This window comes from Myxocyprinus asiaticus, chromosome 21, assembly GCF_019703515.2.
Source record: "Myxocyprinus asiaticus isolate MX2 ecotype Aquarium Trade chromosome 21, UBuf_Myxa_2, whole genome shotgun sequence".
Taxonomy (NCBI): domain Eukaryota; kingdom Metazoa; phylum Chordata; class Actinopteri; order Cypriniformes; family Catostomidae; genus Myxocyprinus; species Myxocyprinus asiaticus.
In genome coordinates, this window is record NC_059364.1 from 46,850,857 (window position 1) to 46,865,086 (window position 14,230).

The window sequence follows — 14,230 nt, forward strand, 5'->3', positions numbered from 1 at the left end:
AAAGTTCATAGTCACATAGCACAACAGTCTGGTTCTGGAAGTAAAAATCTCAATAATTTTTTTTTCAAAGGGGAATTGATTATTAATGATAGCATATAAGCCTTTAAAGACAGACCTATGATCCTAGGTTGTTAATTGACGATATACAGTATGCTTCTGTTGAAGCCATCAATCTGTGTTATTTCAACTTTTTTTTAAATGTTGTTTAAACGTGGGATTCCTGGTGAAGAACTACACTTTCATGATTCTGAGGGAGAAAATTTAACCAATCATGGAGTTACGTCAAACAAACTGCCGCAAAAGAGCTCTGTAGCGACTGTCCACTCCCATGACATATTATGAATTATGTAATGGAGTTGGTCTCCCCACACTCTCAAAACGACTTAATACATTTGTAAATATTTGCACACATGGGCAGACGCAGGTGTTGGTGTGGCATGCTTCCTTTCTGCTTCATTGATTCTCATGGCTTTTGCTGCCAGGGATCCGGTTGAGATCTTGCCAGCATCTCCCAAGAGTCTGTACTGACACCAATAGATTTGAGGGAGAACTTCAGGCTGTCTTTGAAGCATTTCTTCGACAGAGAACTTACTCTCACCTAAGCTCACCTTACAAGAGTGGTTTTGGCAAGCGGTTGTCAGGCATGTGTGCTACATGCCCTGCCCATTTGACTTGAGCCTTTTGCAAGAGGGTGTAGACACTTGTGATGTTTTCTCAATTCAGAACTTTGGTGTCAGGAACGTTGTCCTGCCATCTGATGTGCACTGCAGTGCACTAGCCTGCAGAGGCAGCTAATGTGGAAATGGTGAGCTGCCTGGTGAGTCTGCGATACACTGTCCAGGTCTCACAAGCGTATAGGAGGGTGTGACAGAAAATCCAGCACCCACCTATCATCATTCTCCACTGCTTCTACCATTCCAGAAGAAGATGTATCCACCACCAGTCTCTGTAAGCTGACCCCTGTCCACTAGGCGAGTTTCACTCAGGGGCGCAATGTCCATGTTGTAGAAAGCCAGTTCTCTAGCAGCTAGAGCTGTTCTCCTTTCTGGTCTGTCTGCTTTTCTGTTGTCTAGCAGAGTTAGCACATTTTACTTGCCAAGGGTGGGTACCATCACCTTCTTCTTTATTGTTTTCAGCCACTTTTGAGGAGGGGTCCCCGCCAGCTGCGGCAGGCTGGCTAGGGTGAGTTGAAGCAGACTATGTTAAGGGCACCTTTTCTATCCCCTTACTGAGGCTCCTAAAAATGGCTGTTCAGTCACCCAGATGGCTGCCGAACTCCACTGCTGCTTTGGTCCAGTGAAGAGTGACTATATGGCCAGCGCTGATTATGGCCTGTGTGCAGGTTCATGACTGCAGCTTGAATGTATCTGCACCCGTCCATCGCCACAGGACTTGGTTTTACGTGGTTGAAGTCATGACTTGCGCATGACTTTGTTTAAAGTGAGGGAGAGTTGCGCAGATCATTCGCCTCACTCTCTCATCCCTGCCTATTAAGATCCAGTGGCAAGACGAGGTCAAGATGACTGGAGATAGACCGGGGTGCAGTGGATGACCGGGGTGTCCTACGTGTCTCGCCGTGCTCTTCCCGTTCCACAATGCTCCACTGTTAATCGCCTCTCTGTCCGAGTCCAGTCTTCACATGCTTGGGTTGACAATCCCTGGTATGCCGAAGTTTTGATCCATCGGTTGTCAAAAAGCTATCGCATGCTGACAACTAGTGGCATACTACCGACTTGTGGGAAGCGGGAGCGTCTTACTCATCCTGTACAGGTCCGTGGACCTTCCCACTGCCCTTTTTAACAACTTAAAAAAATTATTTTTATATTTGTCCATCATTTTTAATTCAATTATGTATATACCTTTGTCTTTTATCCAATTTTCAAATAGGCCTATTTTTTTTTAGGTTTTTTCACTTTTCAAATGTAAAGTGATTCATATCAAAGCTGGTTGGTTTGGTTCATGGCTTAGAGCTCTTTTATTATGGATATTTTGAAATCCCTAATGAAAAAATGTATGAAAAAAAAAATACTTCTGGACTGTTAAATTAGGGCGGGCACTTTTATACAAAAAATATTGTACACACATATTTGACAGCAGAATGCAGCAACTGACCAATCAGAATCAAGTATTCTACTGATTAATAATTTAATCTGACTCCAATTAATAGACCTCAAATTTACACTAAGGTTCCAATCAATTTCTGATCATAATTTTAGATATAATAATAATAATTTGGTGTTTTTGATTATTCAGTAGGTTAGAAAATACTGGAAATAATGAGTTCAGGAGAACCCTGAATAATCAAAATCAACTATTTATTTTCCAGGTAGGATTAAAATGTTACATTGTTGGTTCAATCAATTCAAGTAGATGCCAATTTCACAAATGATCAAAATAACATAAAATAGATTACAAATAAGAGAAGCATACCTGGCAGCATTGTTGTAGTACTCAAAATCGATCTTGGTCTCGTGACTGGTCTTGAGACCACTTTTTGAAGGTCTCGTCTCATCTTGGAATCAACTGCATTTTTACTCTGTCTTGTCTTGGTCCCCGACAAAGAGGACTCTGGATTTTATTTCAAGACCAGTCAAGACCACAACTGCGGGGATATCACTAAATTGCCTGTGCATTGTCTGATTTATTTGTTAACATCATTCCTGTGATTGGGATGTAAAACTTCCTGCTTCAAATGCAAGCAATAACTTGACTCGTTTCTAATTTGAAATTTTTGTTACTGTTAACAACTGTCACCTCTCCCCGCCCACCTTCACACGCATTCTAAGAAAGTGAATGCGGGAGACAGGAGAAGAAACTGTGTCGCTCTGAGAGATGTCAGACAAATCTTCTGTAATACAATTTGGCTACCTAAACCAGTGTTTCCCAACCACTGTGCCCACTTCTGTGCCGTGAAAGATTGGCAGGTGTGTCATGGAAAATGATCAAATTCCTCAAAATAAATAAATACATTTTTTTCCAGTATTTTAGTATAGGCATAGAGATGGTAGAAGAGTTTTAAAGTTGCCAATTCAGTATATTTTCCATTACAAAGTATTTTACACAACCATTTTAAATATTTTGTCCATCATAACATTATTGTTCTAAGAAACTCTAGTCTGCTGTCAAACACAACTCCTCACATGCCCACAAAATGATGCTTCATCACCACACTTGTAGTAAAAACATTCAGTCAGTGAACCAAATGAATGAATAGAATACAACAGGTGTATTTTTTTACTCAAAGACTAAAAGCTGTTTATTTGTGCATAGTATAGAATTACAGATGTTATGAACAGATGTGGCTTACTTGTTGTGTTTCTCTCATGAAACATAAAAAGAATATGAACTGTTACATCAAGCAAATTCTCAACACCATGATTCTATGTGTAGATTCTGAGGTACTGTAATCTTCATGGAGTGTGTTTGACATCTGAACCAGTGAATGGAGGCTGGGTGGCTGCTCCCAGGTCCTAGTGCCTGCCGGATCCAACCTCTGTCAGTGCAACTTATGTGTTTTTTCTCTCTCTATATACAACACAATTTTGACCCGGTGCTGTTACACCTGCGGCGCCTGCTACCTCTCCTGTATGCCGCCAGAGGTCGCCATCCCCTGAGTATTAACATCTCACTAACTACATTTCCCATAATACTCCGCACAGACTGATTACTCTCACATCTGTTTCACATTAACTCTGATTATTTAAGTTCCCTGTTTTTTCGCATTCAATGCAAAGTCTTGTTTGCCTTGTCAACATTCCTGAGCTTTATTTACCCATCCTGTTTTCCCTGTGTTTTGACTCCTGCCTGTTTCTCGTGTTTCCCAGCCAGCTTGTGAGTTTTTGTGGATTTATTGCCTGTTTAATGGATTACCCCTCTGCCTATTGGATTTACATGGTTTGCCTTTCTGGACTGTTTACCTGTGTATCGAACTATTGCCTGCCTTTTGTTTACCCCTCTGCCTATCGAATTTACTTGGTTTGCCTTTCTGGACTGTCTGCCTGTGTACCTACCCCTTGCCTGCCTTTTGTTTACCATTGCTTGCCTTTTTGTTTTTCCTTTTATTTTGCTACTTTGTTTTACTATTTATACTGTTATTAAAACTGCACATGGATTTTAACACACCTGCTTCGGCATCTTTGCTACAGAAGACTTCGCCAAACTTAGATCCAACAGCTATTCAACAGTTACACGAGCTTGTTACAGCGCAAGCAGCAATGTTTACTAGTCACCATCAGCAGCTGTGCAAGCTCACCTCTATCACGACGACACCGACTCCGAGAGAGTTTATGTATCTACTGCGGACAGTCGGGACATTTACTGGCTGCTTGCCCAACTCGTCCCCCTAGGAAGGCGGATGCGGCGGTGAGTTTAAAAAACTGCAATGTGTGTGCCACCACTAAATCTATTCGACAGCTCCCGTCTGGTCTCCTTCAGCCTCTACCTGCTCCTTGACGTCATTGGTCCCATATCGCCATAGATTTCATCATGGATCTACCCAACTCTCAAGGTTTTATTAACATCTTAACCGTGGTGGACTGCTTCTCTAAGGCCTGTAGATTCATCCCTCTGCCCAAGCTCCCCTCATCTATGGAATGTGCTGAGAACCTGTTTCAGTACGTCTTCTGCTTTTATGGCCTACCCGAAGACATTGTCTCTGACCAGGGTCCCCATTTCACCTCCCGAGTCTGGTCAGCCTTCTTCAAACTGCTCAACATCAATGTGAGTCTAACATCTGGTTACCATCCTCAATCCAACGGTCAAGCCAAACATCTTAATCAGGACCTTGGTAAATTCCTCTGGGCCTACTGTCAAGTCAACCAGCACAACTGGAGCCGTTTCCTGCCCGCGGCAGAATATGCTCAGAACTCTCTGTTCAAACCAGCTACTGGAACCACGCCTTTCAAGTGCATCTTAGGTTTTCAACCCCCACTCTTTCCCTGGTCCGGGGAGCCATCCGATGTACCTGCAGTCGACGACTGGATGCAGTGCAGCGAGGCTATCTGGGATCAAGCTCATGTCCACTTACAGCATGCCATTCACCGACAGAGTGATCAGGCCAATCTCCATCGGTGCCCTGGCCCTAACTATGCCCCTGGACAATGGGTTTGGCTATCTACCCGAGATCTTCGTCTGCGAATCCCGTGCAAGAAACTAAGTCCCATGTATGTAGGTCCTTTCAAAATTCTTCATCAAATCAATCCAGTATCATTCAACTTCAGCTCCCTGCTAATTACCATGTTTACCCCACCTTTCATGTTTCCCTGCTTAAATCCGCGGCACCTCTGAGAGAGGAGGGCCCTCAAGACCCCCAGAGACCCCTTCCATTCCTCATTGATAAAGAGGAGTCCTTTCGGGTACACGAGCTCCTGGACTCTCGACGCCGGGGTCAGATGCATCAATACTTGGTGGACTGGGAGGGCTATGGCCCTGAGGAGCGTTCCTGGATTAATTCTGAGGACATTCTAGATCCGGCTCTCATCGCTGAATTCCACCACAATTTTCCTAACTGTCCCGCTCCCAGAGGTCGAGGTAGACCCCGACGCAGACAACCTCCTCACGTCAGGAGCCGTTCGCAGAGGGGGGCTCTGTTACACCTGCAGCGCATGCTACCTTTCCTGTATGCTGCCAGAGGTCACCATCCCCTGAGTATTAACATCTCACTAACTATATTTCCCATAATCCTCCGCTCAGACTGATTACTCTCACATCTGTTTCACATTAATTCTGGTTAAATTCCCTGTTTTCTCGCATTCAGTGCAAAGTCTTATTTGCCTTGTCAACATTTCTGAGCATTATTTATCCATCCTGTTTTCCCTGTGTTTTGACTCCTGCCTGTTTCTCGTGTTTCTCAGCCAGCTTGTGAGTTTTTGTGGATTTATTGCCTGTTTACCGGATTACCCCTCTGCCTATCAGATTTACTTGGTTTGCCTTTCTGGACTGTTTACCTGGGTATCGAACTATCGCCTGCCTTTTGTTTACCCCTCTGCCTATCGGATTTACTTGGTTTGCCTTTCTGGACTGTCTGCCTGTGTACCTAACCCTTGCCTGCCTTTTGTTTACCATTGCTTGCCTTTTTATTTTCCCTTTTATTTTGCTACATTGTTTTACTATTTATACTCTTATTAAAACTCGCTACAGGTGTTACTTATAGTCAGGTGCGACTTTATTTCTGGAAAATACAGTAAATAAATAAATAAAAAATGTATTTGCTGTGCTGTTGCAAGAATGAATTAGCACTCTTGGCATCTGTGTCCTCATTATACAGCATACCTACAGCTGAAGTCAGAAGTTTACATACACTTAGGTTGAAGTCATTAAAACTAATTATTTAACCACTCCACAGATTTAATATTAGCAAACTATACTTCTGACAAGTTGTTTAGGACACCTACTTTGTGCATGGCAAGAGTAATTTTTACAACAATTGTTTACAGGCAGATTGTTTCACTTTTAATTGACTATATCACAATTCCAGTGGGTCAGAAGTTTACATTCACTAAGTTAGCTTTGCTTTTAAGCAGCTTGGAAAATTCCAGAAAATGATGACAAGCCTTTAGGAAATTAGCCAATTAGCTTCTGATGGCCAAAAATTTAACTTTTTGGCCATAATGACCATCGTTATGTTTGGAGGAAAACGGGTGAGGTTTGCAAGCCGAAGAACAGCATCCCAACCATGAAGCATGGGGGTGGCAGCATCATGTTGTGGGGTGATTTGCTGTAGGAGGGACTGATGCACTTCACAAAATAGATGGCATCATGAGGAAGGAAAATTATGTGGATATATTGAAGCAACATCTCAAGACATCAGTCATGCTTGATTGCAAATGGGTCTTCCAAATGGACAATGACCCCAAGCATATCTCCAAAGTTGTGGCAAAATGGCTAAAGGACAACAAAGTCAAGGTACTTGAGTGGCTATCAGAAAGCCCTGACCTCAGTCTGATAGAAAAATTTGTGGGCAGAACTGAAAAAGCATGTGCGAGCAAGGAGGCCTACAAACCTGACTCCGTTATACCAGTTCTGTCTGGAGGAATGGGCCAAAATTCCAGCAAATTATTGTGAGAAGCTTGTGGCTACCCATAACATTTGACCCAAGTTAAACAATTTAAAGGCAATGCTATCAAATAATATCAAATTGTATGTAAACTTCTGACCCACTGGGAATGTGATGAAAGAAGTTTCACATTCTTAAAATAAAGTAGTGATCCAAACGGACATAAAACAGGGAATGTTTTCTATGATTAAATGTCAGGAATTGTGAAAAACTGTGTTTAAATGTATTTGGCTAAGGTGTATGTAAACTTCTGACTTCAACTGTATGTTACTTGTGTTTTTTTGCATAGCCAAATTTCAAACATTACGAGTTCACGCTACTAAGACAGAAGAAATGGACACGTTCTTGAAAAGGAAAACGTCCTGGTTACTTGCATAACCTCCGTTCCCTGATGGAGGGAATGAGACATTGTGTCGATGAAGTGACACTAGGGGTCACTCTTGGGAGCCCGAGACACCTCTGGTCTTTGATAAATGGCCAATGAAAATTGGCGAGTGGTATTTGCATACCACTCCCCCGGACATACGGGTATAAAAGGAGCTGGTATGCAACCACTCATTCAGGTTTTATGCTGGGGAGCCGAGACAAGGTCCCGGCCATTTCAGCGGGTAGTTCAACGTTGTAGCAGGAGGGACACATTGTCTCGTTCCCTCCATCAGGGAACGGAGGTTACGCAAGTAACCAGGACGTTCCCTATCTGTCACTCACTCGATGTTGTGTCGATGTAGTGACACTAGGGGTCCCTATACAAAAACGCCACAACTGGAACTGTGTTATGTGAATTGGTGGTGTGTGATGGGCAGACCACTGTGTGCCTCGTAGCCAGCGCACCAGGCTGACACGTAACCTCCCCAAACACAGATATGAGTGTCGAACGGCCCTTTGGGGGATAGTCGACTACCCAAAAGATAGAGACGGGCTAGCCCAGTTGTGGCTTATTATCCTCTTTTTTTCCCACTCCCTAAAAAAAGGGGGATTAACCGACTGGGCCCACAAGGTCTAGTCGGGGGGGGGGTGTCCCTCACAAGGAGAAGACACCGTGGAGACCACACCCCGCCCAGAAAGGGAGGGGGGTGGTATTTAAGTGGAAATATGCCACATGGTCTTGCCGAGCTATGTTGGAAGTATGTCATGTGGGGGAGTCCCAAGGTAGGTCCTGCCCTATGGGGGAGGAGTTACTACAAGCATGGTGACTGGGGCAGAGGGGCCTCTGCCCAAGGAAGACGCAGTTTGCCAACAGGGAAACGAATTAACGGAAGATATACGTTGCATGGGGTTACCTACAGGGAACCACCACATGCAGAGCACCTACCCCAGTACAGGGCTTAATTAGCACGTGTACTGAGCCCGGCCGCAGTGAGTCTCTCCACAAACTCATCTGCCACAGGGCTCGGAGGAAATCAACCAGGCAACACAGTTTGTGAACACTACTGGGAGTTAACGGCGCACGTCTTCAGCTTGGGGGAGGTGAAAGGCACTATGCGCAAGCGATACACCTGGCTGGCTGTCCTGGACTTACCTGCTTGTGCGTGCCACTACACGGGACGAAAGCGGTTCCACCCGGAGATTGTAGAACCTCGCAAAGGTGTTGGGTGTTGCCCAGCCCGCTGCTCTGCAAATGTCTGTTAGAGAGGCATCCCTGGTCAAGGCCCAGGAGGCTGCTACACCCCTGGTAGAATGGGCCCGTAGCCCTACCAGGGGCGGCACATCCTGGGCGTGATATGCCATAGTTATGGCGTCAATGAGCCAGTGGGCGATCCTCTGCTTGGAGACAGCGCTTCCTTTCCGCTGTCCACCAAAGCAGACAAAGAGCTGCTCAGAGACTCTAAAACTCTGCGTATGATCCAAATAGATGCGTAAAGCATGCACCGGACACAGCAACATCAGGGCTGGGTCTGCCTCCTCCTGGGGCAGCACTTGCAGGTTCACCACCTGGTCCCTAAAGTGGTGGTGGGAACCTTGGGCACATAGCCCGGTCGGGGCTCAGGATCACATAAGAGTAGCCCGGACCGAACTCCAGGCACGTTTTGCTGACAGAGAACGCTTGCAGGTCTCCTACCCTCTTGATGGAAGTGAGCGCAGTCAGGAGGGCAGTCTTCAAAGAGAGTGCCTTAAGCTCAGCTGACTGCAAATGCTCAAAGGGGGCTCGCTGTAGACCCTGAAGAACTACAGAGAGGTCCCATGAGGGAACGAGGTGCGGTCTGAATTGATTCAACCTCCTGGAACCTCTCAGGAACCTGATGATCAGGTCGTGCTTCCCTAAGGACTTACCATCCACTGTGTCGTGGTGTGCCGCTATAGCGGCTACATACACCTTCAAGGTGGAAGTTGACAGCCGCCCTTCCAACCTCTCCTGCAGGAAGGAAAGCACTGATCCGACTGCGCATCTCTGGGGGTCTTCATATCGGGAAGAACGCCACTTAAAGGCATACAGATGCCTCGTAGAGGGGTCCCTAGCCTGAGTGATCGTGTCTACCACTGTGGGTGGTAGACTGCTTAGGTCTTCCACATCCCATCCAGGGGCCAGACATGGAGATTCCAGAGGTCTGGTCACAGGTGCCAGATGGTGCCCCATCCCTGAGAAAGAAGGTCCTTCCTCAGGGGAATTTGCCAGGGGGGGCTGTCACAAGGAGCGTGAGGTCCGAGAACCACGTCTGGGTTGGCCAGTAGGGTGCTACCAGGATGACCTGCTCCTCGTTCTCCCTGACCTTGCACAGGGTCTGTGCAAGTAGGCTCACTGGGGGAAACGCATATTTGTGAAGTCCAGGGGGCCAGCTGTGTGCCAGAGCGTCTATACCGAGAGGTGCCTCGGTCAGGGCGTACCAGAGCGGGCAGTGGAAGGATTCTTGGGAGGCGAACAGGTCTACCTGTGCCTGTCCGACTCCAGATCACCTGGACCACCTGAGGGTGGAGTCTCCACTCTCCCTTGAGGGTAACCTTTCGTGACAGCGCATCCGCTGCAGTGTTGAGTGGCTCGCAGTGACTTGAGGTGCTGCTGACTCCAGAGGAGGAGACAGCGGGCGAGTTGTGACATACAACGGGAGCACAGACCGCCTTGACGGTTGACATATGCTACCGTTGCCATGTTGTCTGTCCGAACTAACGTGCTTGCCCTGGATCAACAGCCGGAACCTCCGCAGGGTGAGCAGAATTGCCAGCAACTCGAGGCAGTTGATGTGCCAACGCAGCCGCGAGCCCGTCCATAAGCCGGCGGCTGCGTGCCTGTTGCAAACAGCACCCCAGCCCATGTTGGAGGCATCTGTCGTAACCACGACGTGCCTGGAGACCTGCTCTAGGGGAACGCCTGCCCGTAGAGACATGAGGTCGGTTCAAGGGCTGAAGAGGTGGTGACAGATCGGCGTGATGGCCACGTGATGTGTCCCGTGGTGCCATGCCCATCTCGGGACTCAAGTCTGAAGCCAGCGCTGAAGCGGTCTCATATGCATCAACCCAAGTGGAGTGGCCACCGCTGAGGATTCCATATGCCCCATGTGCCTCTAGAAAGAGTTTCAGTGGAACCACTGTGAGGCGCGCTGTCAAAGAGACTGAGTCCAACTCCAAACCGAGAAGAGAGATGCTCTGAATCGGGAGGAGCTTGCTCTTTTCCCAGTTGACCTGAAGCCCTTGTAGGCTGAGATGCGAGAGCACCAGGTCCCTGTGTGCACACAGCATATCCCGAGAGTGGGCTAGGATTAGCCAGTTGTCGATATAGTTGAGAATGCGAATGCCCACTTCCCTTAATGGGGCAAGAGCTGCCTCTGCGACCTTCGTGAAGACACGAGGGGACAAGGACAGACTGAAAGGGAGGACCTTGACTGATACACCCGACCCTCGAATGCAAACGGCAGGAAGGGTCTGTGTCGATGTAGAATCGAGACATGGAAGTACGCGTCCTTCAGGTCTACCGCCGCGAACCAATCTTGATGACGGACCCTCGCTAGAATGCGTTTTTGCGTCAGCATCTTGAACAGAAGTCTGTGTAAAGCCCAGTACTTGCAGGTCCAAGATTGGCCGTAACCCACTGCCTTTTTTTTGGTAAAATGAAGTAGGGGCCGTAAAACCCCTTCTTCATCTCGGCCGGAGGGACAGCTCTATCGCATCCTTCTGTAGGAGGGTAGCGATCTCCACGCGCAAGGTAGCAGCGTTCTCGCCCTTCACCAAGGCGAAGTGGATGCTGCTGAACCTGGGCAGAGGCATGGCGAATTGAATCGCTTGGCCCAGTTGGACAGTCCGGATCAGCCATCGCGATGCATTGGAAAGCGCAAGCCACACATCCAAGTTCCGAGCAAGGGGGACCAAGGGGACAATCTCGTCGGACGTACCGGCAGGTGGGGCCTCATGGTGGGGCGGAGCTCGAGGTGCCACACCATGTTGTGGCCGTGCTGAGTTCAGGGACATCGAAGCACTTACCTAGCTCCTTGTTACCATCCCCGGAACAGCCTGGGATGGGGGGAGGAAGAGGTCTGTCCTCTTAACCCGTGGAGACTGTCACATTGGGGGCGGATTTGTGCCACAGCTGAGCGTGCAGGGGTGGGGAGACCGCTGCTGGAGCGCCAAACCTGCAAGTATGGAAAGGTGGGTGGTGGTCATGATGACGGCTGTGCACACCGGGTACGTGACCCAGGGTACGAGGAAACTGCTCTTTTGCTGAACTATTGGGTACCGCAGCCACTTGGGCATACGGCGAAATTAAATGAAAAAGCAACAAAAGATTCTCTTCCCGGCCCTCCACCGGGGGATGGAGTGGTCTGCTTACCAGCTCCAAGGTGGGTTTCGTCGTCCCTGGGTCGCCCATCTCAGGGGCGCTTCGAAGCCTTCTGACGGTTCTTGGGGCCGGCCCAGAGACAGGCTGCATCTGCTTCCTGCAGTGGGCTCCACGATGAGCAGGCGGGGTGCAGGATCTTGAGCCGCACTGGGGCAGGATGTGCCGGATAGCCTCCGTCTGCTGCTTCACCATCGAGAACTGCTGGGCAAAGTCCTTGACGGTGTCGCCGAATAGGCCAAGCTGGGAAACGGGGGCAGCAAGGAACCATGCCTTGTCAGCCTCACCCATCTCAACCAGGTTGAGCTAAAGGTGGCACTTCTGGACCACTGAGGTGGACATCGCCCACCCGAGAGACCGCGCTGTGACCTTTGTCACCCGGAGAGTGAGGTCAGTTGCCGAGCGCAGCTCCTGCATCAAATCTGTGGTGGAACTACCCTCGTGCAGTTCCTTTAGCGCCTTGGCTTGGTGGACTTGCAGGAGAGCCATGGCATGCAGGGCAAAGGCGGCTTGTCCAGCGGCACTGTAGGCTTTGGCCGTCAGGGACGACGTGAACCTACAGGCCTTGGACAGGAGCTTTGGGCATCCACGCCAGGTGGCGGCGCTCTGCAGGCATAGGTGCACCCGGGGGAATGGCCGAATAGCCCCTGGCCGCCCCACCATCGAGGGTAGTGAGGGCGGGGGAGCTGAAAGATCGGGACCGGGCAGTAAAAGGTGCCTCCCACTATCTTGTCAGCTCCTCATGCACTTCCGGGAAGAAAGGGACTGGAACGGGGCGTGGCTGCTTTGAGTGGCGCCACGAGCCCAGGTACCAATCATCGAGCCACGAGGGTTCAGGGGAGAGCGGAGGGTTCATCTGTAGCCCGATGCTCGTGGCTACCTGGGAAAGCATGTCCATCATTTCCGCATCAGCCTGTGACTGGGCGACCGCACCCGAGGGGGGGAGCCCAGCTGAGGTTTCTGCATCTGACTGGACGAGCCTGCTCTCCGATGCTGCTCTTGAGAGCTCATCAGCTTTGCGGGCTCCGAACAAGAGGTCGAACTCGCCGGCGGACTCATCCGAGTGTGCTGGGGAATGGGAGGTCCGTAGGGGGATACCCAGTGGATGTGGGCCCATTGGGGTCCCCAAATCGCCCCCAGTGCTAGCTGCACTGTCCTCATACCTGTAGGTAGAAGGACCGAGGCGAGGAACTGCAATGTTGCCATGGTCATGTTCTCGCAGTGAGTACATGATCCATCCATGAATGCTGTCTCCACATGGGTCGTGCCCAGACATGAAAGACAGCGATCGTGACCATCAGGAGTTGAGAGGTAATGACCACAACCAGGAATAACACACAATCGGAAAGGCATCTTTAAAAAGTTGCGTCTTTAAAAAGACGTTCCATGTGTGCCGCTCTTTTAGAGAAATATACTCTTTTAGAAAAATATACTCTCTTTTTTCTGCCGAAGCGCCCAGGGGCGTTCTCTGCAGTGCACCAGTGCAGAGGAGGGAGAAGCCGCTGAAATGCGCTGTCAGATCCAGCAGAGGTGAATGAACAGTCAGCTCTGTAAACATCGACCGTTTGGTTCCGAAGAGAAAATCTGAATGAGTGGTTGCATACCAGCTCCTTTTATACCTGTATGTCCGAGGCAGTGGTATGCAAATACCACTCGCCAATTCTCATTGGCCTTTTATCAAAGACCAGAGGTGTCTCGGGCTCCCAAGAGTGACCCCTATTGTCACTACATAGACACAACGTCAAGTGAGTGACAGATAGGGAACTATCGACGATGGTTATGTGGGATAGTGGTGTGCCATGGTATTTTATAATCATAACAAGTGTGCCACAGCAGAAGAAAGGTTGGGAAACATTGACCTAAACCACAAAGAGTTCATCAAAGAAAACACACAGCAGTATGTAAATTCTGCAATGCAATGCTTATCGAGATGGCTGGGACCACATCAATCTTTTATCGGCACTTAGAAAGGAAGCATAAAGAAAGGTAAGCTAAGTGTAAGTGATGCTAACAAAGCTAGCTAGCTAACTTTAGCAATTTGCCTCTTGCTGCATTCCATTAAACTCGGAAAGTTACTATATTGTTTTAGAAAAGACAGAGAAAAGTGAAGACTTAAGTATTGAATAATTGTTTGATATATTCTGTTCTTAATGATGGTTTCCAGGGGACGACTCATCCAGAAAACCTGATGCGATGCTTTCACAAAATGTTTATTGTTTTAGGTGGATGATAAAACTTGGAAAAGGTGTGTTGAATAAAGATGGTTAAGTTGATTTCAGCTCCTTAGTGTTTGTTTGTATTTGTCTGCTCATAGAAAACAAAGGAAAATTCACACACGTAAAATTCACCTCTGCAATGCCTTTTGATTATTTTATCAAGACATTTCTCATGGTACACTGACACATACACACACA